Genomic DNA, 26,064 nt, shown 5'->3' on the forward strand with positions numbered 1-26,064 from the left:
CTTTTGATTTGAGAAATTAAATGATTTCAAATCATTTCGAATTTTCTTGAATCAAATAAAGATTTTTTATATTTTATTAATTTGAATATAGCGAATATTAGTTAAAATGAATTTAGAAAACAATTTAAAAATGTCTTCCTCATTTATTCAATAAATGCTTACTTTAATACACATAAATTCTCATTAGTTATATCGTCTGCTTAAAATTTCTCTTTAGTTGACTATTATATGCTTGACCAGTAGATTGACTTGATTGATTTCACAAAATGAGTAGACTATAAAGCACTCATTATTTCATTTCACTGTCAGCTTGGTAATACTCAGACACCTAATAAACCGTGCAGCTGCTGATTTTCGTTGAAACATAAAATATGTTATGATAACACGATGGTTATTATAAGGTACATGAAAAATACTTTTGAATCAGTCTCCAATGTATAGAATATATAGATCCACTATGTACTTGAATCCTTCTTCAAAGTAGTTTAAATTTTGCACCGTGTGCATCTAATTTTGAATTACTGTCTCTTAATCAACGTCATTATTAAATGTTCTTTTTCTTTAGTTTTATATACCATTCACAATTATTCGTGAAATTATATTACATCGAAAATGTATATATATATATATATAGGTACGAGATACATGTTAAATTTTATGACGAAGTTGCCAAAATGATGATGAATATTTAGTAGAATTATGTCACTACGATTTTGCGAAATTGTGTTATGGCTGTGGTCAACGAAATGTGTAATGGGAAATTGGAGTTCATGCATATTAGTTCCTTAAGGGCATTTACCCAAGATGTTCGTTTTATATTCACGGAAATTTCTCATAAATTCGACGAAATTGATTTATTTTATTTAATATAGTCTATATAGTCACGTCGCTGAAGTTCATAATGTTTATTACAACCATGATTTAGAAGAAAAAATATCTTTGTGACATTATTATATTTTTTGACTAAAATTATTTTTTGCAACATTTCTCGATTAAAAAATAAAAATTTGTAGGCAATTAATTAATTGTACTATTTTTCAAATGAAAAATATTTTTTTCAATCGTTGGGAACTTTACCGACGTCCAGTCATATTCGGATAAATATATATTGTTATTTATACACTTAAAAAAAGTAGTATTGATTCAAGAAAACCATGTACTTGTTCGAATCAAATACGGACAAGAACATGGGTTTTCTTCATTAAATACTTTTTTTTCCAGTGTTTGGGTGTTGAGAGATAGAAGACATCAATTTTTTTAAAATGTTGTTTCCTGTATAAAAATTTAAATAAATAATTTATTATTGTTAGGAGTTCTTCTCGTTTTTCTTTTTTCCAGTTTGTACAGAATAATAAGAATATTTCAAACCACAAACATTACATTTTTCAAATGAAAAACAAACTCTAAAATTCTTGATGGTCATATAAATGATTCACGTCAAATTTTCAACTATATAATTCACAATTTTATCCGCTTTGAATACAACGACGGAGATATTTACTTATATACTCAATGACATGAGTATATTGCGGTCGAAAGAATTTAAATAAATATGCATGTATTTTTAGAGAATATATAGTTTATCCACACATGGTTCGTTATAAAATTTAGTATATTACATGAGAACATCAATCTTTTTTAAAGTGACATCATATTTAAATATAGTATTAAAAATATAAATATATATTTTCTTTATTCATACTTGAAATTCAGATGAAAATTTTGAATATTTAGTTGCAGTTTAACGAATATTTATCTGTGTTTACATGTAACCTTCAGCCGACTTTATGTCACACAAACGTAGGTCACGTGTTTTACTTGAATGCAGTACAATGCATTTATTTTATGCTCTTTGAATTGTCACCCGTAGGTACTCACGAAGGATTACGCTCAGAATAGACATGAAAAATGAATTTGTTTTATTTTTGAAGCGACTAAATATATAAAGAAATACTTAAAACAGCGCGGGAAAATTTTGAAAAAAATTATGTTTCCTATTTTGTGGATACCTAATTGAATCACTTAAATTTATTTTGTAACGTTTATTTAAATGACTCTTAGTTTTCTGTGATGACATATATAAATTGATAATGATGATGATAATTTCAGTGACAAGGTTGAAAAAAATATTTCTAATAAATATAAGGTAAATAAATTGTTGATTAAATTAATAATATAGTAGTGATGTAATTGTAACTTTTATCTTGAGACGGAATTCATTATTGTTGCAAACTGTACTGTCTATATACAGTCGTTTCATCCATTATACAGCATCCATGTAGGCGGAGCTTCAACGAAGCGTTGATAAACCATTCTCGCCAAGACTGCAGCCAAGACATTTCTCAATTGTCTGTGAATATAGACCATTTTTCCAAGTACTCGCTTCACAACAATGTATGTACGTCGCTTTTGTTTAAAAGCCTTTACTCGCACTTGTTAAAAACACTTCTAATTCGTGAAAACTACGCTGTGGTATAGCTAATGTCTCACACACTATAATTATAAAAAATATCACTTTGCATATAAAACATTTCTTCTTTTTTGCCGCATAAAATTGAATAATTTTGACAAATTCAATGAAAATACAGAGTTATGGAAAAAATACAAACCATTTTAGTTTCATCCATCAAAAATTATGTTAGTTGACTGTAAAAATTTGTGATATCATTTGTTTTATATTTTTATTCTATAAATTGTTTACTGGAAAGATAAATTTTCGTGAAATTTATAGATACGTATATAAAATTTGTTTTTAAAGATGAAAGTGGGCTGCATTTTCATGAAATTCAACTTTTTTCGAGTGAAAATGTCAATAAACTCTGACAGTTCTGAGTTTATATAAAATAAATGCACTCTCATATATTTCAAAAAGCTCTGAGAAGCTTATTATAGTCTGGCTCACTCCATGCTCGTATATCAAATGATGAAGAGAGCATTCATTTATGATGGAGAAAATGATGATACAATATTGTGGATTTTTCGTTAAATTAAAAACACTGAAAAAAATATTCTAGTTAGGATATATTTAACATTACATTCTAATCAGAATTTTGGTTTAAATAACCAGAATCATAATATTGAACAGATTTTGATACGGTTTTCTAAAACCTGGAATTATAGTGGAATTTTTTCAGTCGGTCATAACCTGTAAGAGTCAGGGAATTTTATAAAATCTTTATTTAAAAAATTAATTTTCCATATTTGAAGTGCGTAAATTTTAAAATTTACCAAGTTGTCATGTTTTACTTTCCTATAACCAGAATTTTAGTTGAAATAAACCAAAATTCTGATAATTTCAACCAGAATTTTTTTCCAGTAAAGTGCCAATTTAATTTTGAACACAATTTTGCTACTTATGTATATAAGCAAAAGAATTTCCTTATGCACTTATTGTTGTCATTATAGAGCCACAGTATATTGATGATTTTCAATCAAAAATTATAAATGAATGACATTTTGTAATAAATGAGTTTAATTGACACTTTTTTTTCGAAATACACAAGAAGACATGGTGTAGCGGTAGTGTTATTTTGGTGGTGCATCAATCTTCGTTTATCATTCTTTGTGTTTATTTTTGTTCTGACTGACCCAGACGTGCAAGTCTAAATTCTAAATCCAGCTCTGAGAGATTCGATGGAAGGGCGCCTCGGAGATTGATAAGCAGAGCTCACTGTCTCTCTTTCATTGAATTCGTAGCCAAGACATAAAACATTTTTCTATGCTCGTCCAGCGTCTGAATTGGCTGCAATGGACACTTTATTGAACAAATTGCTATATCGAGCAGAAAGCGATCGCAAATCGTAAACTTGTACTTTTTCTTCACATATATAGATATATACTATTCACGAACTGTAAATTACCTGCGGCGGAGCATAGTGCCGTCGGTGCGCTATGCTCGTCGTCTGACATACCGACGACAGCTGCAAGTCTCTCTTTCTCACTCTCTCAAGTTAAAGTGTCTTTCCTGTCTTTAATTTCAATGTTGTATATATCTCTGATCGTTTTGATTCGCAGGCTGATGAGAGTTGCGTGTAAATTTTCCGAGCCAGATTGTCTGCTGACACTGGCCACACGTACTGGAACTGGAACGTGACGATTACGGAAGACTAAATTTTTGACAAGCGCACTCAAAGCATTTATCTTCTGAGTTTATGTCGAAAATTTGCGAATAATTCTCAAAATATCACACTATTTGCATAGCGTATGCTAATTTTGCTTCATGAAAGCATATTATTTCCACCCATATGCTAATATCTTCAATGTTAGACTCTAAAAATATTATTTTTGGTATGGTCTCTTCTATAAAGTGATTTTAGCAAGGGGTAAATTTTTAAACTGCCTATATTTGATGTTCTACTAGATATTTTAGAAGACTTAATAATTGAAATAGAAGGTGAAAGTATGTATTTTTTGCAAGTATTCATCATTATTGTTATATAATTGTAAATTTTATTATCTTTCGCATAAATGAAACACTTTCTTCCATGAAAATCACTTTGTGAATAATTAAAGTAAATAGTTGATGAGTATCTGTACTTTCATCACGAACACAATTGTGCATGTCTCTTGAGTCTCGATTTTCCTTTTCAAATACCAAACAACCGAGAGATGCTGTAATTCCGCAATACAAATTGGTACAATTCACAAAACTGTCTTTTCTTCTTTTTGCATTCATCATTATGTAGTGTTACTTTTTTTGTTAATAGTGTTCAAAAAAAAAAATCTGCATTAGAAAATGTTTTTTGTATAGTAGACAATATAAAAAGTAAATACACTTAAATTGATTGAGGATGAGTTCTTCAGCTCTAATATACCTCTATGCATCTTTTAAGAGAAATATTCCACATTTCAGAAAAGCATATCAATATATAATATAAGAGATTCCTTTCCCATCTATGAAATTACAGTATCTATAAAAAGTGAAAAAATTAGATAATAAAATATTAAAGTATTCAGAGGCAATTTTTTCCAAAATAGTTTTTATTATTAGAATTTTCAAATATTTAGATGATTTTTTTTGTAGTTAAAAATCAATATTAATCCTTAGCATCAATTCCAGAAGGGTACGACTGTTATAAAATCAAATTAGAAGTTAAAATTGAATTCCCTTTTTTTTAGAGTGTATATCTAAGATTGTAAATAAGATATGTTTGTCTTAATATTTTTCATTGCGCGTATATGGCACAAGTTTTAGCATGTCTCATCAAAACGAGTCAAACTTTTGAAAGTGACCAAAAACAGCTGGTTCCTTATTCCCCAATGATATATTGTACAGGCTCTTAACAACATTTTTCCACTTTACGAAAATAGCTTTAACCATGAGAGAAGTTCCACAATGACATTTCTTTTTTATAACTTTCCCAACCATATCTTCTAACTTTCAAAGTAAAATGAAAATACTTTTTATCTTTCAAACAAATTTTTATATAAATAGAAGGTTTCTTTGCGGCTTTTTTTTGTTCATTGAATTTTTCTCAAATAAATCAAAGCAACTTTATCTGTCAATGTATACCTTGATTTTGAAACAATCATGTATTTAATATTTATATTCGATTATTGAAGTAAATTTGTGTTCGCGAATCTATATTCTGATAACTATTATATGTATGTTTTCTACAAACGAATATAGGGATTTTGTATGATCTAACTCTTTCACAATGATTAAAGCTGACGTACACTTTGTGCATTTAACTTGAAGTAACAAACCATGGTATTTGCAGAACGTCAGCATCAAACCGTCTGTGAATACTTAAATTACTTGAAATTCTCTTGACGAGAGAAGATTGTAACTGATTCTCTCCTTAGAGTTACAGAATTTAATTGCATTTGCATTATTTAATACTCATCAACTAAGAGTCGAATGAAGTGCTTTTAATACCCGAAGAGTAAACCTTAATACTGCTTTGAGTCACTTTTATTTGAAGTAGTGAACAAATATATATATGCATTTTATTATAGAGTTGTAAAGCTTTATTTTCGTTCAAGTTAAGAATTCAATTTATTAGTATATAATTCGTTCACAAGAATATCATTTCTGTTTTATAACTTCTTTGTTAAACGTTAATAGGCAGTTGTATATTACTGAGAAAAATATGCTATTGAATCAACAGCAATTCTGCCAAAGGCATAAAAATTATTGATTCGATAGCATATGCTATAGAATTTATATAATATTTTACAAATTCTTTAGCATATGCTTTTGAATCAATAATTTTAATGCCTTTGGCAGAAATGCTGTTGATTCAATAGCATATATTTTTCTCAGTGTATCCTGTATTTGAATCGCGTAAATCTTAAATTTCTAAGTTGGCATTATGGCCTTTTTTTTAAAAAAAGTCAAAATTTTGAATTCCTTTAATTTTTTCTATTTTTTCGTCTAATTGAAAATTAATATAATTAATTAATTAATAAAATATTAATTTATTTGTAGATAAAGAAAGCAATATTTTATAATGAAATTTGAAGTTACACTGAAAAAAATTCCTAACCCCTGTATACTAGGAATTGACTAATTTGCCTGGTTACGAGAGGAACCCACTAGGCAATCTTGGTCAAAGTTGATTTCGACAATTGAGCCGCCGGAAAGTAAAACCACACATAAAATTCTGACGGCCATGTTAATTCAATGGGAGTCAGAATTTTATGTGTGGTTTTACTTTCCGGCGACTCAATTAGTCGGAATGACTAGGGAAGCTTATCAGAATAACCAGGTATCTTAGATACATTGGCTAGAATGACTTTGACTAATTAAACTTTAGCAAAATTGACTATAGATACATGCGATATTAATCAAACACATTAGTTAATAATATAACTAGGAAATAAGGGGTCAATTCTACTAAATCGACTTTGACAATATTAACCAAGCTACATAACTGAATTGACTAGGATGCTTGGTTACGCTGACTAGATTTAAAGTTGCTATGGTTAATAATCCTTAATGCGAAGCAAATTTTTTTCAGTGTAAAAAAGTTTTAAACAAATTTTTCGTTCATTTGAAAGTTTAAAACTTCAGGCATATAGAATTAGTGTTGAATTTTTATGCCTAATCAAAATTTTCGTCATTTCAAACAAAAAGCATATTTTGAATTGTTTAAAAATCTTTAACAGCATGTGATTGTTTGGTTATCAATGTTAATTTTGTCGGGAACTTTACTATTAAAATATTGAATGAATTGATCTGAATTTTTGTAGAGATATATATGTTTAAAATATGCTTAGGAATGTAAAAAAACATGTAAAAAAAGAATTGATTCGAAAGCATATATGCGTTATACAAATTGTAGAATATGATATAGATTTTACAGCATACATGTTTTTCAATCAATATTTTTTCATGCTTTTGCAGAAATATTTTTGATTCAATAGAATTTTTTCTCAACGCAACGTTCGTGAGAAATTGAGCTTATTTGTTAGTTTGAATTGATAGATACTTCCTCTCTTTTGCTACTGATAAATATAATTTATTTATTTATTCCATTGATATAATCTTAGCATAATAAAAAAATTGTATGAATATTAGGTAGAAAGTTATTAAAAGTTTCGTTAAGTATCTAATTTGAAATATTTTCTAATTCAATTTAATTAATTACATTCTGTTGAAGTGAATTTTGTTTGTTACAAATGAATTTCTGGAATTTAAATGAAAATAACTTGAAAACAAATACTGTTTTAGTATTTGCCTAATGGTATATCATTTTTGTTGCGTATATATAATGAAATTGTACACTTTACAAAGAGGAATTTTCACTGAAAATGTTAATCAACCGATTTCACTTTTAGCCGACAAGTAAAGTACCTCACATTTTCGAAATCTATGCTTATATGTAATTGGCTAGTGGCCCGTTAGCCTCATGTCACTCTTGAGTACTGCATCCGACTTTAGAGAATAATCGCATTAGGTTTAATCGCAAACCCGCATACAAAACGTATGTATATAGAAATATATTCTCAGAAGCTTTAATTATTTACTTGCGTTATTTCTAATTAGTGCATGAAACGTTTATGTTATTACGTTATTATTGCTTATTATATTCAACAATAATATGTGCCGAATTTTTTGAGATAAAAACCGTTATATATATATATATTTTTATGACATCATCATTTTGTATTTAAATAGAAAAACGAAATACATAAAAATATATTTTCACCCTTTAAGTGATTGTGATGCAATGTTGATGATCCTTGCAAGTTTTTTTTCCAACAAAAATATCGAATATATTACTTGAATATATATTGATATAATTTTGATAGCGTTTTATGGTAATATGAAACGCAGCTTTGAAAGATTTCGATGCGGGAGGTGTATATATATATAGTTCGATCAATCTCCTTTAATGAGTATCTTTTATGATGCCATGAAAACTTGATATTTCAAAAATCAACTTTTATATTGCTTAATTTACATGTTGATTTAAAAAGAAAATGAAAGTGTATCTTCTATTTTTTTATATTGGTGTTATGAACTGCATTTGGTTTTTTAATTCAATAGAAAAGAAAATTAATTTCATTTTTGTCAATTTTTGAGAAAAAAAAAATTGAATATTCTTTGCTATATATATATTGTGATGGTATAATACAATTATTTAAAACCTTTTTTGAGATTTTTTTTTCATTGTATTACTTTTTTCAAAGGAAAGAAAAAAAAACAAACTACCTAGGATTTCTTCATATTCAAATCCACTGACTCAAATAATAGTCGGAAAATTTCCAAGGTTTCTCGTCACAGTGGCCTAAAAGTTGCTATATACATTTACGTAACATATATATTTTTTATTTTGCTCCAGTTTTTCGTTAACAAAAGAATTTAACTGCTTCTTTCAAGCTTGACAATCACAATTTGTTCGACTTAAAGTACTAAAAATGTATGACTTTAAGAAAACAAAACTTTTGTAGTATAAAATGTTAATTTTAAAACAAATTACTTTACAACATTTTTAGGTACCAAATTTTTATTTCCCAGAATTTCTTTTTAACCAACTTTTTATTTAAAAGAATTCTAATTTAATCGAATTTCAATTTAGCATAATTCTCATTCAACAGAATTTTGAGTGATACGGATTTTTAAATGTCAATTTTTAATTCATGGAATTTTCATTTGTTTGAATTTTTATATGCATGAATTCTTATTTGATATAATTCTTAAAATAACGAATCTTCATTTGTCCGAAATTACAAATAGCCGAATATATATGGGAGACTGGGGCAAACCGGCCATGTTAACAGTTGTAAGGCTCTAGTAACTAAAGAAACTAATAAAAAACCTTTTATAATAGCTTCTTGGAAAGGTCATTTAATTGCGCAACTTTTTCCTAGAGACACATGTACCTTAAAATGTATTGTTTAGCTGCTGCATCAATTTTAAAAAAAATTGCAAACTGGCCGGTTTGCCCCTCCCAGGAGGTAAACCGGACAGTTTATTTTGTTTTGTTTGTTTAGAAAATTAAATGAAAGGAAAACGTCACTAAATATAAAAAATCAATAAACAATCTTCACAATAAGAAAAAAAAAAGATAGAATTAAATTTCAATTAAAGAAACATTTTATTTATTATACAACAAATAGTTTTAACTAATTATTGTCGTTCACGAAGAAACGTCTGTCGGTGAACTTTGTAAAACTTCGTAAATCTCCGTAAAGTGGACGGAGATTCACAAAAGCGTGCACAAAGTTCCCTAACCGATCGGTAATCTTCGTGAATTTCTGTTGCAAGGGAAACAGACATAGGCCGGTTTGGCTCACTGAAAATTGGCCGGTTTGCCCCAAAGGCCCATTTTGACAATTAAGATTTGTATTAAAAAAAAAATGCTTTGTAAAATCATTAAATAATATACCGATAAATTTAACTGAGACATGCATCTTTTAAACCTAAAAAACAATTTTAATAAATATTACACGATTTTCTCACAAATTGCTTATGAACAGATCCGTAAAAATTTCTAGCTGAAGTGAAAAAACAAACTTTTGTTTATAAAATTGCACAAACACAATTAAAAAACGTCAAACTGAGGAAATAAGGTCACAGAAAAAACTCTGGGTAAATTTTGTTGCGGGTAATTTTCACCAATGCTAATTCACATAGACGGTGGCGCCCTCAACTAGGATAAAATTTGTTGCAGGTAATTTTTATACCGATTTTGGGGTAAAAATTCTACTTTTTTTTTCGTATGGTATTCTTAATATAGTCTTTTCAAATTGCTAATTGACATATTTTAAAATTTCACCAATTCAAAGAAATTAACACCTGGCCGGTTTGCCCCAGTCTCCCCTACATATATGGACAATCAACAGAAAGATTACAGCGCGATTTTTAAAATTGACCAATCGTAAATCAAAAGAATCGTAATTGCTAAATTTTAAAAACAGCTTAGAAATCTTTCTGTCGATTATTTGCAATTTGGATAAATGAAAATTTGGCGTTTTAATAATTTTATCAAATAACAATTCGTATAAATCAAAATTTGGACAAATTAAGATTCGGTGAATTGGAAATTATATCATTTAAAAATTCGTAGCACTTAACATGTTTTTAAAGGAGAATTCGGACAAATTAAAATTCGATTAAATTAGAATTCTTTTAAATAAAAATTTGTGTAAAGAGAAATTTTGTAAATGAAAATTTTACCAAATAAAAATTTGGTACCTAAAAATTCTGTAAAGTAAAAATCGGTTTTAAAATCACGTTGAAAATCACAATCATGTTGAAAATAATTTTTATTATTTGATTTATAATAATATATTTGAATAAGATAATTTTGATTTGATGTAATAATTTAATATAATTTTATTTAATGTTGTTTCTATCTTTTTTTAAAAAAAAACTGCCAAATTCTCATTCGTCTGGTTCTCATTCGTCTTGCACTTTTTGAGACAGGATCAACATTAAGCACTAAAAGCAGCGTAAAACTAATAATTTTTCAACAATTTTCGATTTTCATGACATAAAATAATCCTCACTAAATTTTTAAGATATTGCTAAACCCCAATCATTAATTTTCATTTTGTATATATAATTATATTAAAACAAATAAAAAGTACTTTTTTCCTGTGCATCGTATGAATATCACAATAAAATCGAAATATTTCTTATTATTACACACTTAAAGTACTCCTACAGATTTATGATTTGTAAAATTATATTCTAGTAGAACATACGTAATTTGTTATAAACAAATCACTAATAAAAGCAAATTACTCTGGGGTTTTCGGGGTCGCTGATTACGAATCCGACGTCAGTTTTTCAAAATTCAAAATGGCAGATCCAATATTGCGGACGACTTTTGAAAAAACTTAATATATTTGTCTGAAAATAATTACTCGAGGGTTTTTGGGGTCGCTGATTATGAATCCGACGTCGGTTTTTTAAAATTCAAAATGGCAGATCCAATATGACGAACGAATTTTGTAAAAACTTATTAATTTAAATTAACCTGTTTATCAAAATTATACGTGCAAAAAATGTTTCATTCCTTACTTTTCTTTTTAGAAGTACCAGATTACGAGATTCAAGTCAGATTTTCAAAATTTGACTATTTAAAATAAATATCTTAAAAATTGTAGAATTTTAAAAATTAGACTTTAGATTAGTTATCAATAATTCAAAAACTCCTGGATTTAAAATTTAATAAAAATTGAAATTTTTTCTCAAAACTCGTTTAATACAGTATATTTTAAATATGAAAAACGGACGTCGGAATTGTTACCAGCGACCCTGAAAAGTTACCAAGTAAGTAGTTTCCAGTGATTTGAAATATTTGTCCGTCATGTTGCATCCGCCATTTTAAATTTTGAAAAACTGACTTCGGATTCATTTTCAGCGAGTCGGAAAACCCCCGAGTAGTGAGTTTCAAGCAAATACGAATGATTAAAAAAAAAGTCCGCCATATTGTATCCGCCATTTTTAATTTTGAAAAACTGACATCGGATTCGTAATCAGCGACGAATATTTCAGACGAATATATTAAGTTTTTTCAAAAATTGTCCACCATATTGGATCCGCCATTTTGAATTTTGAAAAACTGACCTCGGGTTCGTAATCAGCGACCCCGAAAACCCCCGAATAATAAATTTTGTATAAACCCATCCATTATTTTTTGTGTTAATGTGAATTTTCTATACACGATCTTAATTTCCTGGATAAATTGTTTATAAACAACCATAACTTTTGTAATTTTTAATATTTTGTCTGACCACTTTCAGATATCTTTTTTAGTATCATTAACTTGAAGTTAAAGTACTTTTCAGACTTTAAATGAGAAAAAAATGTTGTGTCCATATTTTCTTCATTTTTGTCCTTCGTTTGTAGAATCACCCATATCTCTTTTACTAAATTAGTGGCTTAAAATTGATCCGATGCCTATATCTTTAAAAATGTAATTAAAAATAAAAAATGTTTTTCAACAAAAAATATTGTAAGATCTGTACAATAATTTTATTCTTATATTCCGCTGAAAGAAAACAAATGCGCATAAATATTAGATACCCGGCTTTTATACACGTAGAAAAATCTGTTCCCCTGACGTGTGTAACGTTCAATCAAAAATACAATCGCAACAGTCTACACGCGATCTGGATATTCGCGGATTGTATATATATATGTATACGAAAAAGTGGGAGAAGTAAATTTTACAAAGGAAGAGGAAAGAAGTCAAACCAATAAAGAACGTTAAGGGTTGGTTCGAGAAAATAGGAACAGGAAACAAGTAGAAGAGAGGAAAAATATATAGAAGAAAGAAAATGAGGGAAAAAAAAATTATTAAAAAGAAGAGTGACGGAATTGGTGGGGGTGGGAGAGAAACACGTGCGCGAGCTAGGGTTGCAACGCTCGGAGCAGCAGAGAGGAGGGTCCTCCAACTAGAATATTATAGAGATAGAGGAAGATGGTAAATGATCGTGGGAGTGACGAGGAGAGAAAAAAGAGAGAAAGGACTCTCCGCCATGTGCTCGCTCGATCAACGCGTTCAGTCGTCGCGGCGCGCTCGTTGCGGCCACGTCGGGTCAAATTTTTGTGTTCTTGTCAAATAAATAATTTACAAAATTTAATTACAATATCAATTGTAATTAAGAAAAAAATAAATTATATTATTCCATTTCGTGATGTTTGATTGGAGCATAGAGGGAAAAAAAAAGTTTTATTTGGACGTTGCAACGCCTTCATCACAATTATAAAAAAGTGTTTTTTTTTTCTTGAAATTATCATATTATATTTATTTTTTTTTTCGTGAGAAATGTTAGAGGAATGACACTTGTTTGTTTTTGTTTGCAACAACAATAAAAAGCGAGCATTGCTTTTGTTACGTTGAATGCATAACCTGCTATTCTTGGAGTTGTGTGAATCGTGAACTTTGTCGTCTAGAAAAGACGTTTTTATGGATCCCATTCACAAAGGAACCGGAAGAAACATTTGATTTATGCTATACACAAGTTTTGTTTTGAGAAGTTGATTAAAATTTTTTTTTTGTTTTCTTTTTTTATTTTAAATTATATATTTGTTAAATATTGTGGTGAGAGAAATTTTGAAAATGCATCATACAGCACCTTGGTATCTACCTTGGGGGTTGAAATTGGTACCGCTACCAATACCACCTGGACATCCGGCTTCCGGTATACCTAATCCTCCATTACATCTTCTGACACCATTGCCGGGGATTTATGCACCAGAGCCTCGTAAGGTAGGCAAATGTTTTTCAAATGACTCTTGAAATCGGAATCCGTTTGCTCGCTTCGCTACCCGGTGAAAAGCGCGGTGAATTCGAGTCCTCTCGTTCACTTGATGAAGCTTTTGTTTGTTAGACACCCCTTCTCCTTCTACACACACACACACACACACACACGTTTGACAACACAGCCATCGAGTATGTGTTTGTGCATTGTTCACATTCGATCAGCACTGTTTTGTTCTGAATATCACTGTTTTGTTCAAATCAGTGGAAGGTAGTAATCTGAAAAAAAATATATATTCACTGCAACAGTATAATAGTCTGGAGAATTTCACTTTACTATACATATACATGTGAATGTAAAATTTCAATTGGAAAAAGATTTATTCAACTCGGAAAAATAACCGTGTAGAGTAAAAAAAAAAAAGAATTTTCATTGAAATTCGAGAAGTTCGTTTTATTTTTATCAATGAAGGTTTTTTTTCACAACTAATACTCAACACCTTTATTAGGAATATTGTTGGTCCAGAAAAATGTTTGTATTTGCAAATTTGCGAGTGGGGAAAAATATTTTGCTGTTGGTCATAAATTTTCAAATAAAGCAAAATTGGTTGAGGGTTCTTCATGCCATCAATTTTCTTTTTGCGATCAACTGCGGGGAAAAAAATAAGGATATAAAATATTTTTGTTCGAAAAAAAAGAAAAATTTATGAATGCGCGAAGCGAATTATAGTAAAAAGGAAGAAAATGTTTTTCTGATATAATAAATAAATTATATTTGAATTTAAAAAATATCAATTTATTGTTAATTTAAAATTTTATTTATTACACTGCAAAAAGAAGTATCTTATTTTAAGATGTTTTGGTAGCATTTAGATGTTTAAAATGTCTTAATGTCTTAAAAACGCTTCCAAAATATCTTAAAATAAGATACTTCTTTTTGCAGTGTATTTTGTTTTATTATTCTTGTAAGTATAAAGAAAGTTTAGAGACTAATTAAAAATTTTTTTAAACTTCTATATACTTAATAATTTTTTTAACTGATTAGTTGGTAAAATTCAACTAATTTGTAGCAAAAAGCAACTTCCCATTTTCGTATTTCTAATAAAAAAAAATATTTTTTAATTTAAATAAAAGTGAAAGCAATTTTATTTTTAATACTTTGAATAATTAAAAGTTGTATTTGGATAAAAATCGAGCATTTTTCACATTAAGAAATAATTGTTAAATTTTAGGTTATGTTACCAAAATAGTTTCCCCACTGTTAGAAAATTGTAATTTTTATTAAAATGCAACTTTTAATAGTTCGAATTGTTCAAAATTAAATTAACATTTTTATTGAAACGCTTTGAAATTTTTTATTTAAAGATTCGAAAATATAAGTTGACTATAACTTTTTTTTCGATTGTTTATCTTATTCTTTTGTAAATCAGTTAAAATTTGAACTAATTTTAGATTTGAAGTAAATAATGTTTAGTTCGGTTAAGAAATTAAAAAAAAATAATAATTCAGAAAAAAGTTTTATCAGCACAAAATTATTTATGGAAAAAAATATTCAAATGTATAAGTTTTTGCAAATGTGGAGAACATTTTTTTAAATCAATTTCTATATAAAAACATAACTGTACATACGCATTCATTGCTTTTCATATAAAAAAACATATGTTACGTTTATGTAAACAAGTTCAAGTATATAGTCACTATTAAAGTGCATTAATGACATTGCTTACATTTATGACAAAACTTGTGTTACCTTCGATAAATTATCGAGTGTAAATAAAGATTAAATATCCTAGGCAAGTTCACTTAAAACTGGGTACTTACAGATGCAAATCTGATTATATAACGAAATTACAAGAAACTGTAATGAACATTACGAGATTATGAAGGGAGAGTGTATATCAAATTATAAAAGTTATACAAACTCCTTCCGGTTATAATGTAAAATTTATTAGAACAAGTTTGTTTCTATCATGAGAGTAAATATTTAAAATTTAAAGTTTATTAATCAACTTTTATGTATATATTTATATTATATATTATGAACATTGATTTTCTTTCTTATAATGGAAATATTTGTTCTCTATATTGGCGAAAGTTTTAACATATTTCAGTAACGTTATAGTATAATGAATTTTGTATATATATATATATATATATATATTGTTTTTAAATAAAATAATATATTGAACTATTGATGGTATTCATCTTTAAGGATGACTTTTTGAAATGATGCCCGTAAAGCTTTTGATCTATAGCACCATTAAATTTGACGTTTACGTATATAAGGGGTTGAGAAAAGGCGCAAATCTAACAAAATTGTATTCGATTTTATTCTATATACGTATACAAGTTATAAATTGAATTTCGAAAATTTAAATTTCAATATAGTTCACATATTGAATTATTGACTTATCTTATATGAAAAACATAAACAAAACTTGTATGTAATCAAAATTCTTCTTTATAGTAAATGAAGAAATAATTTTTAAAAAAATTATGTCTCGTAACTTTTTGACTAATATTTTTAACATTAAAAAAAAAATTCAAAATTCTTTTTATTTATGCTTGTTTTGACTAAAAATTATTATTTAGTAAAAAAATTTTTTTTTCTTATTACAATTTTTATCGCTATAATGATATAAGGAGCTCAAAAGACTATATAAAAAAATTGTTCTACACTTTTTTTTTAACCTTCGCTTGACAAGATGCCCACCCAGGGTGGGCCAGACAAATTGAAATTGCCATATCTTCTAAAGTTTTGCCTTAATTGAATCGCGATTTTAAGTCACTGAACAAAATCTTAAGAACTTTCAAAAAATGTAAAAAAAATTTTTTTTTTTAAATTTCTTCTTGATTATTTATAACTTTTATCAATGTATGTACGGAGATAACCGGGATGATTCAGATATTTTTTTAATTCTATTTTACAAAAAGACTTGAAATCATGCAGACTTTTCACTGTGAGTGTTTTATGATGTCAAATAATAGATATAAAAAATATTATATTGCATTTTGTATTTGTTTAAACAATTTATTGTTATTATTTATTAACTTTCTTTGTTCTGCACCTAGAAAGATGCAGTTTTTTTCTAATTTTGCAATTTATCAAGCGGAATACAATAAAAGATAGATTTGATATAAAATTATTAATTCAACAATTGTTTAAACAATTATTGTTATTATTTACTAACTTTTTTTGTACGGCACCTGGAAAGTTGCCGTTTTTTTCTAATTTTGCAACTCATCAAGCCGAATATAATAAAAGATAGATTTGATGTAAAATTGTAAATTCAACAATTGTTTAAACAATTGTTAAATTAGTAAATGTCAAATCTGTCTGGCTATATTATATTCGGTTTGATAAATTGCAAAATTAGGAAAAAACTGCATCTTTCTAGGTACACTACAAGAAAGTTAATAAATAACAACAATAAATTGTTTAAACAATCGTTTGAATACTAAATTCATATAAAATCTTCATGTTTATTATGTTGAGCTTGTTAAGTTGCAAAATTAGAAAAAAATTGCAACTTTCTTGGAACATTATAGAGAAAGTTAATAAATAGCAACAATTATTTGTTTAAACAATTGGTTAAATAGTAAATTCATATAAAATCTTTGTGTTATTATGTTGTGCTTGTTAAGTTGCAAAATTAGAAAAAAATTGCAATTTTCTAGGAATATTATGAAGAATGTTAATAAATAGCAACAATTATTTGTTTAAACAATTTATAATAATAGTTGTTGCAAATTGAATTATATATTTTATTTTATTTATAACCTTGGAATTAATAACTACGAAGAAAAGGTAACAAATTTATAAAATTCTTCTACTGCCGTATGTATATTTGAAAAAGTTATAAATTATTAATAATAAATTGTTTAAACAAATAAAAAATCAACAAAACATTAATAAAATATATTATTTGGTAACATATAACAATTTTGGAAAAAAACGGAATGATTCTAAGTTTTTATTGCAATATACAAAGAAGAAAACATTTGGCCCACCCTGGGTGGGATCTTGTCAACCGTGTATATAAAAAGTATCCAGTCCGGCGAAGGTTAATTCTGCCATTTTATAAAATTGCAATTTTTATAATGGATTTGAAAGTATCTTTCTGAGAAGTCCATAAAAGTCTGAATTTATTGATTTTTTATATTCATATATTAGAAAACAATTTATTTCTCCATTTTATCATGAACTTGTCGCAAATTCATTTCAAAGCTACTTTTTTCATTTCTTATTGTTGTGTGTATATGATTGTAAAACGTGACAGACACAATATATATATTGTAACAACGTGGAATTCTATCGTGAGAGTATATATAGTGAAAACACACAGATTTTTCCTCGGGAATATTTTCAATGTATATATGTATATACCATGCAGCAATGAAGAAGGATTTGCTTGTTGAGAAAAAGATATATCTCACCAAACGAACTAGAGAAAACTCAAAATATTGTAAAAACTCGTTAAACTTCATGTTCAATTTAATCTCATGAGAATTGACTTTTCAAATCATCTTCTCTTTTATTCGCGCACAAATAGTGCGGAAACATTTTCTCCTTGACACATATAAATCGTGTAAATATGTATTATTGTAGAATAGGTACTGTTTTTACAATACTATGTTTTTTTTCGTTTCTTCGTATATTTACATTTTCTCACTAAATTTGAATTTGTAAATTTTTTTACTCATTTAAATTAATGACTTATTTTTTTTTACTTTAAATTAGTTCAATTTCACCAAATAGCCAAGTGAAAAATTTTTTTTTTTTACTAATTGTCAAAAATTTACCAATTTGTTAAATTTTATTAATTAATTAGTTAAACAAGAAATGTCTTTCACCTAGCTAATTGGTAAAATTTAACTAATTCATAGTAAGAAAAAGTAAGTCATTAATTTAAATTAGTTAAAAATTTTACTAATACATATTAAGAGAAAATTCTTTGTCATCTTTTTTTGTCGCATCTTTTTCAGGCAAAAAAATCTTTGCCTGGAATAGCGATAAGTTTCTCTGGAATAGTGATATATTTCTCTAGTATAGCGAAAACTTTCGCTGTTTTAGTGAACACATATCGCTGTTGTAGATAATGATTTTTTTTGCGTGTTGGAAAAAATTTTTTTTTTTTCGTATAAAATATATTATAATAAATGGAAGTGTGGATTTCTTTGCAAATCTTCATGTGGAAATAAAAGATTGTCATGGGCAATTTATTTTTATACTAAAGGCATACTTAACATTGCAACAATACACTTTCTCTAAATTAATTATTGTTGTCTATATAATGTTAGGAAATTGATGACTTCCTCAACTCTTACTATGTGTAACTTATATTCTTTTTTGAATTTAGTTACTTTTTACTAAATATCATTTTTTATCATATAAAAAATTTTTTTTTATTAAATTATTTAGTGAACGTTTTTATTAATTCTTAATTAAAAAATTACTAATTGTTAGTAGAGAACTTCTAATTTTACTTTATTTATTACTTTTTTCTTAAAACTTTCTTAGAAACTATGCTGTCCCCATTTACCCCAAATTTTATGAAATTTTCTAAATTTTGTGGTAAATGGGGACAGTCAGTTTCATGCGTTTAAAGCTTATCTAAATTTTTTTCTGCTGCATAAAATTAATCCTGGGAACGTAAATAACAAGTTAAAAAAAATAAACCCGCAAATATTACCTTTTAAAGAAAGAAATTTACGTAATTTGTGAAAAATAGCGATTTTGTCCCCGCGCATTTACCCCAACTGACTCTAAATTTTTTTATTTTTTAATAATATTATTGTTAATCATTAACATTAATATTAACTTAAAGAACATTAATCATGAATATTAAAAATTATTAATATTATTATGATTAATTATTACCTAAATGTTGGTACTATTGATTATCAATATTTGATTTCAATGACAATATATATATATAGATTTTTTTTTGAAATGTATCGAAATTTACGTCAATTTAACAATATTGCAAACGAATTAGAACATTTTCAAATAAATTGACAATTTTCAGTGAATTGTTGCAAAACAAGCATAATCATATCAGAATTCTCTCAATCGTTAACATAGCGTGTCATGTGTTAACAATGCAGTCACTACTCTATGGCTTACACTTCACTGAGCTACATGTCATCCATAAAATTTGAATCAAATATAAAAAATTAGCAATTTTCCCATACAAAATATATTTATATATGAATAATAATATTGAAAAATAAAAATAATCGCTAAATTAGATTTTAATTTAATTATTTATGCACATTTTAACTTATGATTAATGAATATTCATTATTATTATTCACCTATAGGTTTTTTTAATTTTTGAGAGGGAGAATATTTTACAATTTCACGGTTTCCATCATTACAGATGAATAATTAAATGCATTTGCCATTCTGTTATTAATATTGCCCACTTTAAATATTTCCAATATTTTGAATATATGCGAAGTAATTAAAGCGATATTATTTAAATTTTTTTTTTGAAATACCTCTCTGCTTGATAGATTCCTCTATATTATATATGATTTTTGAAAAAAAGGATGATGAATATTACGCACATATATATAGAATATTTGCGAAGTTAGGAAAAAGAAATTCATTTTAAAAAGTGGTTTTATTACTGTTGACCGACTCCTCATATATTGCCAAAAACTTTATTTGCGGCATTTATTTATTAAAGCACCGCATTTGGATCGATTAATCGAAGAAGTTCAATTTAATCATCCAATATAATATATTATGTTTATTTACTCAATTTTTCTAAATTTGTGTGAAATTTTAGATACGAAATTTTTATTTGGTAAAATTTTTATTTTACACAATTTTTCTTCATCAAACTTTTTATATAAAAGAATTGTTATTTAATTGCCCGAGGCGAAATTTGAATCCTCTTTAGCTTCCCTTAGAACCTAAATAGGCCCTCTTTACGATCTTGTAGACTCCCGTAGGCCCTCCTTTGAATCCAAACGTGGAAGAAAGGTAAATTTGCGACTGGTTGAGGAAGCTAAAGAGGGTCTAGTTCGATTAAAAAAGTACAAAAAAACTCTTTTAATTATTTTGATTAAAGCAAAATGAATTTTTTCTTCACACAATATTTCTTTAATTACCCTTTAAAAACTGGAATTAACATATTTTGAAGAGTTTTCAAAAAATTAATAGAATTAGAGCAATTTCAAAATTTTCAATATTTTAATCAATTTTTAGACCCTACTTTAAATCCAAACGTGGAAGAAAGGGAAATTTGCGACTAGTTGAGGAAGCTAAAGAGGGTCTGTTTAACTCTACTTTACTCCTTGTAAATTAGGGCTTAAATTTCGCCTCGGGTGAATTTTAATTTAGAATAATTTTCATTCAACAGAATTTTAAGTGATTCAAATTTTTATATGTCATAAATTCCAGTTTAACGAATCTTCATTTGTCCAAAATTGCAAATGCCGGAACAAATAAGAGACAGAATAATTTCGGTGCAATTTTTAAAATTTACCAATCACGTTTTTCTTAATAATTTCTTATTGATCAATTTTAAAAATCGCGCCGAAATCATCACAGAAAATGAAAAGGCATTAAAATAAGCTGCAACGCTTATTATTTTAATCAAATTTTGCTTATTTTAATCCATTTTGGAATTAAAATAAGCGAAATTGGATTAAAATAATAAGCGTTGCAGCTTATTTTATTACCTTTTAATTTTCTGTGATTCTGCTGATTTTTTATTCGGTTATTTATAATTTCGGACAAATGAAGACTCGTCTTTTTATGAATTTTGTCAAATAACAATTCGTTTAAATAAAATTATGATTGGTCATTTTTAAAATTCTGGTTAAATTAAATTTTTTAATAAAATAAGTTCTATATTAAATTATTAATATATTCTTTGTATATAGATTAATAATTCTTCTCACATGTAGGACATTATTTCTCAATGTAGTGTATATTACGTTTTTATTTTGGCCTCTTTTTATTCTTTTATCGCAAATAAGGTTCCTTTTGTTTCAAGATTTATAGTTGGAGGGCGAGAGTTTGATCGAGAAACTGATGAAATTAATCATGACCCGTGAACTACTTGATAAAAGGCAGAAATAAAAAATAAAATGAAATGAAATAAAAATAAATAAAAAAGAAGAAAGTAGGTATATATGTATAAGAAGTCGTATATGTAAATTCATAGATTTTGTATATAGATGATTCAATTTTATGTATGCCTGTAGAAGGCCAATCAAGATGAAGTAAAATAGATTGAAGAGATACATATAGTGACAGAGAAGTTATTTGGCCTATAGCCATCTTTTCTCTATATGTATCTCTGCAGATACGCAATAACCACGTATCAGTCGATTGCACTCTATTATTCGATGTACCAAATCAGGTCAGTAGGAGTGAAATGAAAAGAAAAATGAACCGTGTCGCGCGCCATTATTTGTTATACCTGCAGCGAGCATTCATATTGGATTATGAGCCGATAAAAGTCACCATCGAAATTCTAATTGTACCATATGTACCTTTTTTTTTGTTATTTTTATTTTTTCTCCCTTCCAACGACGCGCACAGCAAAACACAATTCCAAAAGAGTATAGGTTGAGGGCAATGCGAGATATGAGTCATAAATTAAGTTCATAAACGCTTTGCATTCAACCGGTTCAAAGTTAGTTTAATGGCGGCGCTTTAGGTCTCACTTTTTTTTTTTTTTTTTTAACTGGTTGGTGCTTTTTCATTTCTTCACAGACATTACGAATTAATTCGCACACACAACGCCGCCCGCGACTTGGCGCACGTGCGCCAATATACATGTATAATATACCGGACGTGTTTCTAGCATTTTCCCTGTGGGTCTAATTTTCCATAAATTTTAAACACGAAATTCACTTTTGACGGAGACTCGCGCTAAACGCATAAGAAACATTTGACACGCGTTAGTAATTAATTGCGATATTTTCAGTAGAAAATTGCCAACCGAGGAAATGAAATTGCTGCGGTTTCCGCATAGTCAAACCGCTTCTAAAATAACATATTCTTATATATTATTATTTTTCAATTTAACATCACCACAACACGAGTTTTGTAATATTTTAATTGTTTTTATAATTTTCAATTATTTACATATTAAAATTATTAACCACAGCTTAATTATTTTCCTATGACAACGAAATTGTTATATAAACAATATCAGTCAACATTTTTAAAAATTAACTCTCACTACCCTCACAGTTAAATTCCTTTTTTTTGCTGGGAGAGTTAATTTTTAAAAATGTTGACTGATGTTTGCTATGGGATCTATCAAAATTAGTAACCACAGCTAATTTTTTTGCTATGACAATGAAAAAGTTTGCTATGATAAACAATATCAGTCTTAATTTTCAAAAATTTACTGTCACAGCAAACTTTTTTAACCCCACAGCAAGTTTGTTCGTTGTCCCTATATTAACTAACGTATTTTGACGTGGCAGCAAATAGTTCGCTGCCACAGCAAACCTTTTTTATGCGTGTAATTTGAATCATTGAAATAGAAGTCGGTTACTGAATCATTTAGTGAAATTTTCACTGAAAATCAGTCATATATTATTGATTTTCTGTGAAAATGTCACTGAATGAATCAGTCAATCTGTTTTATCAATTACCGATAAAAAAAGGTTAACTGATTCATTTAGCGAAATTTTCACTGAAAATCAATAATATATGACTGATGTTCTGTGAAAATTTCACTAAATTATTCAGTAACCGACTTCATGCATGTGAACTTCGCCCCTCACTTTTAAAAAATTAAATTTTTTTTAGAGTCCTGACTTTCTGAAGAATAAAAGATATAGAATAGAACTCTTGATAGGTTTTAGAAATAGTTCCGTCGATTAAGCCTTAAAAATATCGATTTTTCATAATGGGGGGCTAACTTCACGCAGCCCCCCACTTCTTAAAAAATGAAATTTTTTTTAGAGTTCTGAATATAGTTCTAACAGAGTTCTAGAGTTCTCTATAAATTTCAAAAATAGTTCTGACCATATTCAGTTAAAATTTTGTATCATACAGAACTCCTATCAGAACTCTTGGAATTCAATTTAAGTGAAATAATTTTTTTTTTTAAAGTTTAAAGTTCTGTAGTTTCTTTAATTTTGAGTTTAGAAAAACAATTTATTAGTGTTTTTTGTAGAACTCTGTGGGGGCAAACAGAACTCTGATCAGAACTCGTGTAGTTCGTGACTATAAAATTTTTTGAATTTAAAAACAAAATTTTAACTGAATATGGTCAGAACTATTTTTGAAATTTATAGAGAACTCTAGAACTCTGTTAGAACTATTCAGAATTCTAAAAAAAATTTCATTTTTTAAGAAGTGGGGGGCTGCGTGAAGTTAGCCCCCTATTATGAAAAATCGATATTTTTAAGGCTTACTCTCTAAATCTGAATCATTTAGTCATATTTCACTGATTAGCAGTAGAAATCTACTAATTGCCATAGCGAGACTTGAGCAACTGATAATTAGTAGAAATTTACTGATTCAATTAGTAAAATATCAATTACCGATTGAATCAGTAATATAAATATATGGCAGCGGCTGCAAAATCGACTGATTTAATAGTTAATTTTAAAGGTTATGTTATATACAAATTACTGATTTACATAAGTTATTTTCTATTGCTTGCATATTCACTAATTATATTAGTAAATTTCAAAAAATAACTGAAACTTCAGTTAAAATGAAATGTACTGATTGAATTAATAAAATTTCTACTGATTCAGATTTAGAGAGTAATCGCCGGAACTATTTCTAAAACCTATCAGGAACTCTAGAACTATTCTTCAGTAAGTCAGAACTCTAAAAAAAAATTAATTTTTTAAAAGTGGGGGGCTAAGTTCACATGCATACCGACTTCTAGCTATTTTACCAGTAAAATTTTACTGATTTAAATTAAAAGACTTAGTTCTGCTATTCAAAGTAAAAACCTATAGTAAATCGCTTTTCCGTAAGGGTGAAAATCATTTAGTCGGGTCTTTCGACTTACAAACTTACAGAAAAGCGACTTACTAGGTTTTTACTTTGAACAGCAGAGTTAGAGTCTGTAGGCAATTCCTTTTTTTCCATGTAATTCAGTCTAGTTATAGTTAATAAAAAAAATTGTTTTTTTTTATTTTTCGAAGCACCCCCTTAAATTTTGCTACATACCTATAGAGAGGAATCGATAAGTGTAGAAAAAATTTCTATTGAAAGTGAATATTTCTAAGCGAAATTGAATTCAAACTAAAAGAGAATTTTAAATCTTGTGCGATATGGTTTCTATGAAATCTTTTTAATGCATGCGCCTTTGCGTATAAAAATTGCTGAGTGCTTTGGTTTCTACATTGTTTACTCTAGGTGATGTGAATGGTACATCCAATTTTCTGAAGATCAAACTCTTATATATATATAGTTTGAATAAAAAGATCAGTACAATCTATATACGTTTAAAAGTGCTCTTTTCGCTATCTCTTTGAAACAATTTCTGTGCGCGTTCACTATATGAAAGTGAAAATTTGCATAAGGAATAATGTGTAACATTACCATTTCCATATATGTAATATCATTTTGAATAATGAAACATGATTTTCTAAAATTCAGATACTCTTTTTGTATTTTACATTGTGTTCTTATGTTTATTCTTAAGTTTACAAAGATCTCAGTATCGCAAACTATGTATATATATATATATATGCGGGAATCCGAATTCGAAATGTAATACAATTTCATGGAAAGAGAAACTATATGTATAGGATCATTGTGGGAAGAGTTGGAGGCTTTCTTGGATGGGAATGAAATCAATATCCTTTGACTTTCTCACTCCTTGATACATATAGCACAAGAAGGGTATGAAGCATCTCTTGAATTTAACCAACGCGTCTTTGTTCAATGCAATTACTTCTCAACGTTACTTGAGGTGTACGAACAAAACCAACGCGTCGATATATATAGCGAGCACTACTGATGAAAATGTTGAAATTCTAGCCAACTTAAGGTGTATCATAAATCTACCAAAATTGTTTTTCAAGTTTTCAATCATTAGACGCGAAGTAGTAAACGAGAACCTATAAGCAGTATAGTTTTGAAGATGTTATTGTTTTGACGTGCAAAATAATAATATTGGAAAATGTTTTCATTACATAAACTTTTAATGAAGGGAATTTTTATTTAGCTTTATTTAAGTTGGAATTTATTTTAAAATGTATGGTAAATTTTTCACGTGTGACATAATTTGTTACGGTACAATGAATTTAATTCTTCATTTATTTTTTCGTTTATTGTTATTTAGTTCACTAGATACGAAATATCAGAAAATTTCATGAAACTATTTTTCTGCGATTAAGAAATATAAAAATATATAAATTTAATTTTTTCACCGTTAAGTAAATTTTTTCAGGA

The 26,064-nt window shown here is 27.7% G+C and overlaps 1 protein-coding gene across 1 annotated transcript in view; it reads left to right on the forward strand.

Annotated features, from left to right (window-relative positions):
- Positions 1 to 26,064, forward strand: part of LOC127279454 (pseudouridylate synthase RPUSD2-like) — a 223,618-nt gene that overhangs the window by 31,834 nt on the left and 165,720 nt on the right. The gene's annotated exons all lie outside the window — the stretch shown is intronic.

This window comes from Leptopilina boulardi, unplaced genomic scaffold (genome assembly GCF_019393585.1).
Source record: "Leptopilina boulardi isolate dan_hultmark-lab unplaced genomic scaffold, ZJU_Lbou_2.1 LbouV2_216, whole genome shotgun sequence".
Lineage (NCBI taxonomy): Eukaryota > Metazoa > Arthropoda > Insecta > Hymenoptera > Figitidae > Leptopilina > Leptopilina boulardi.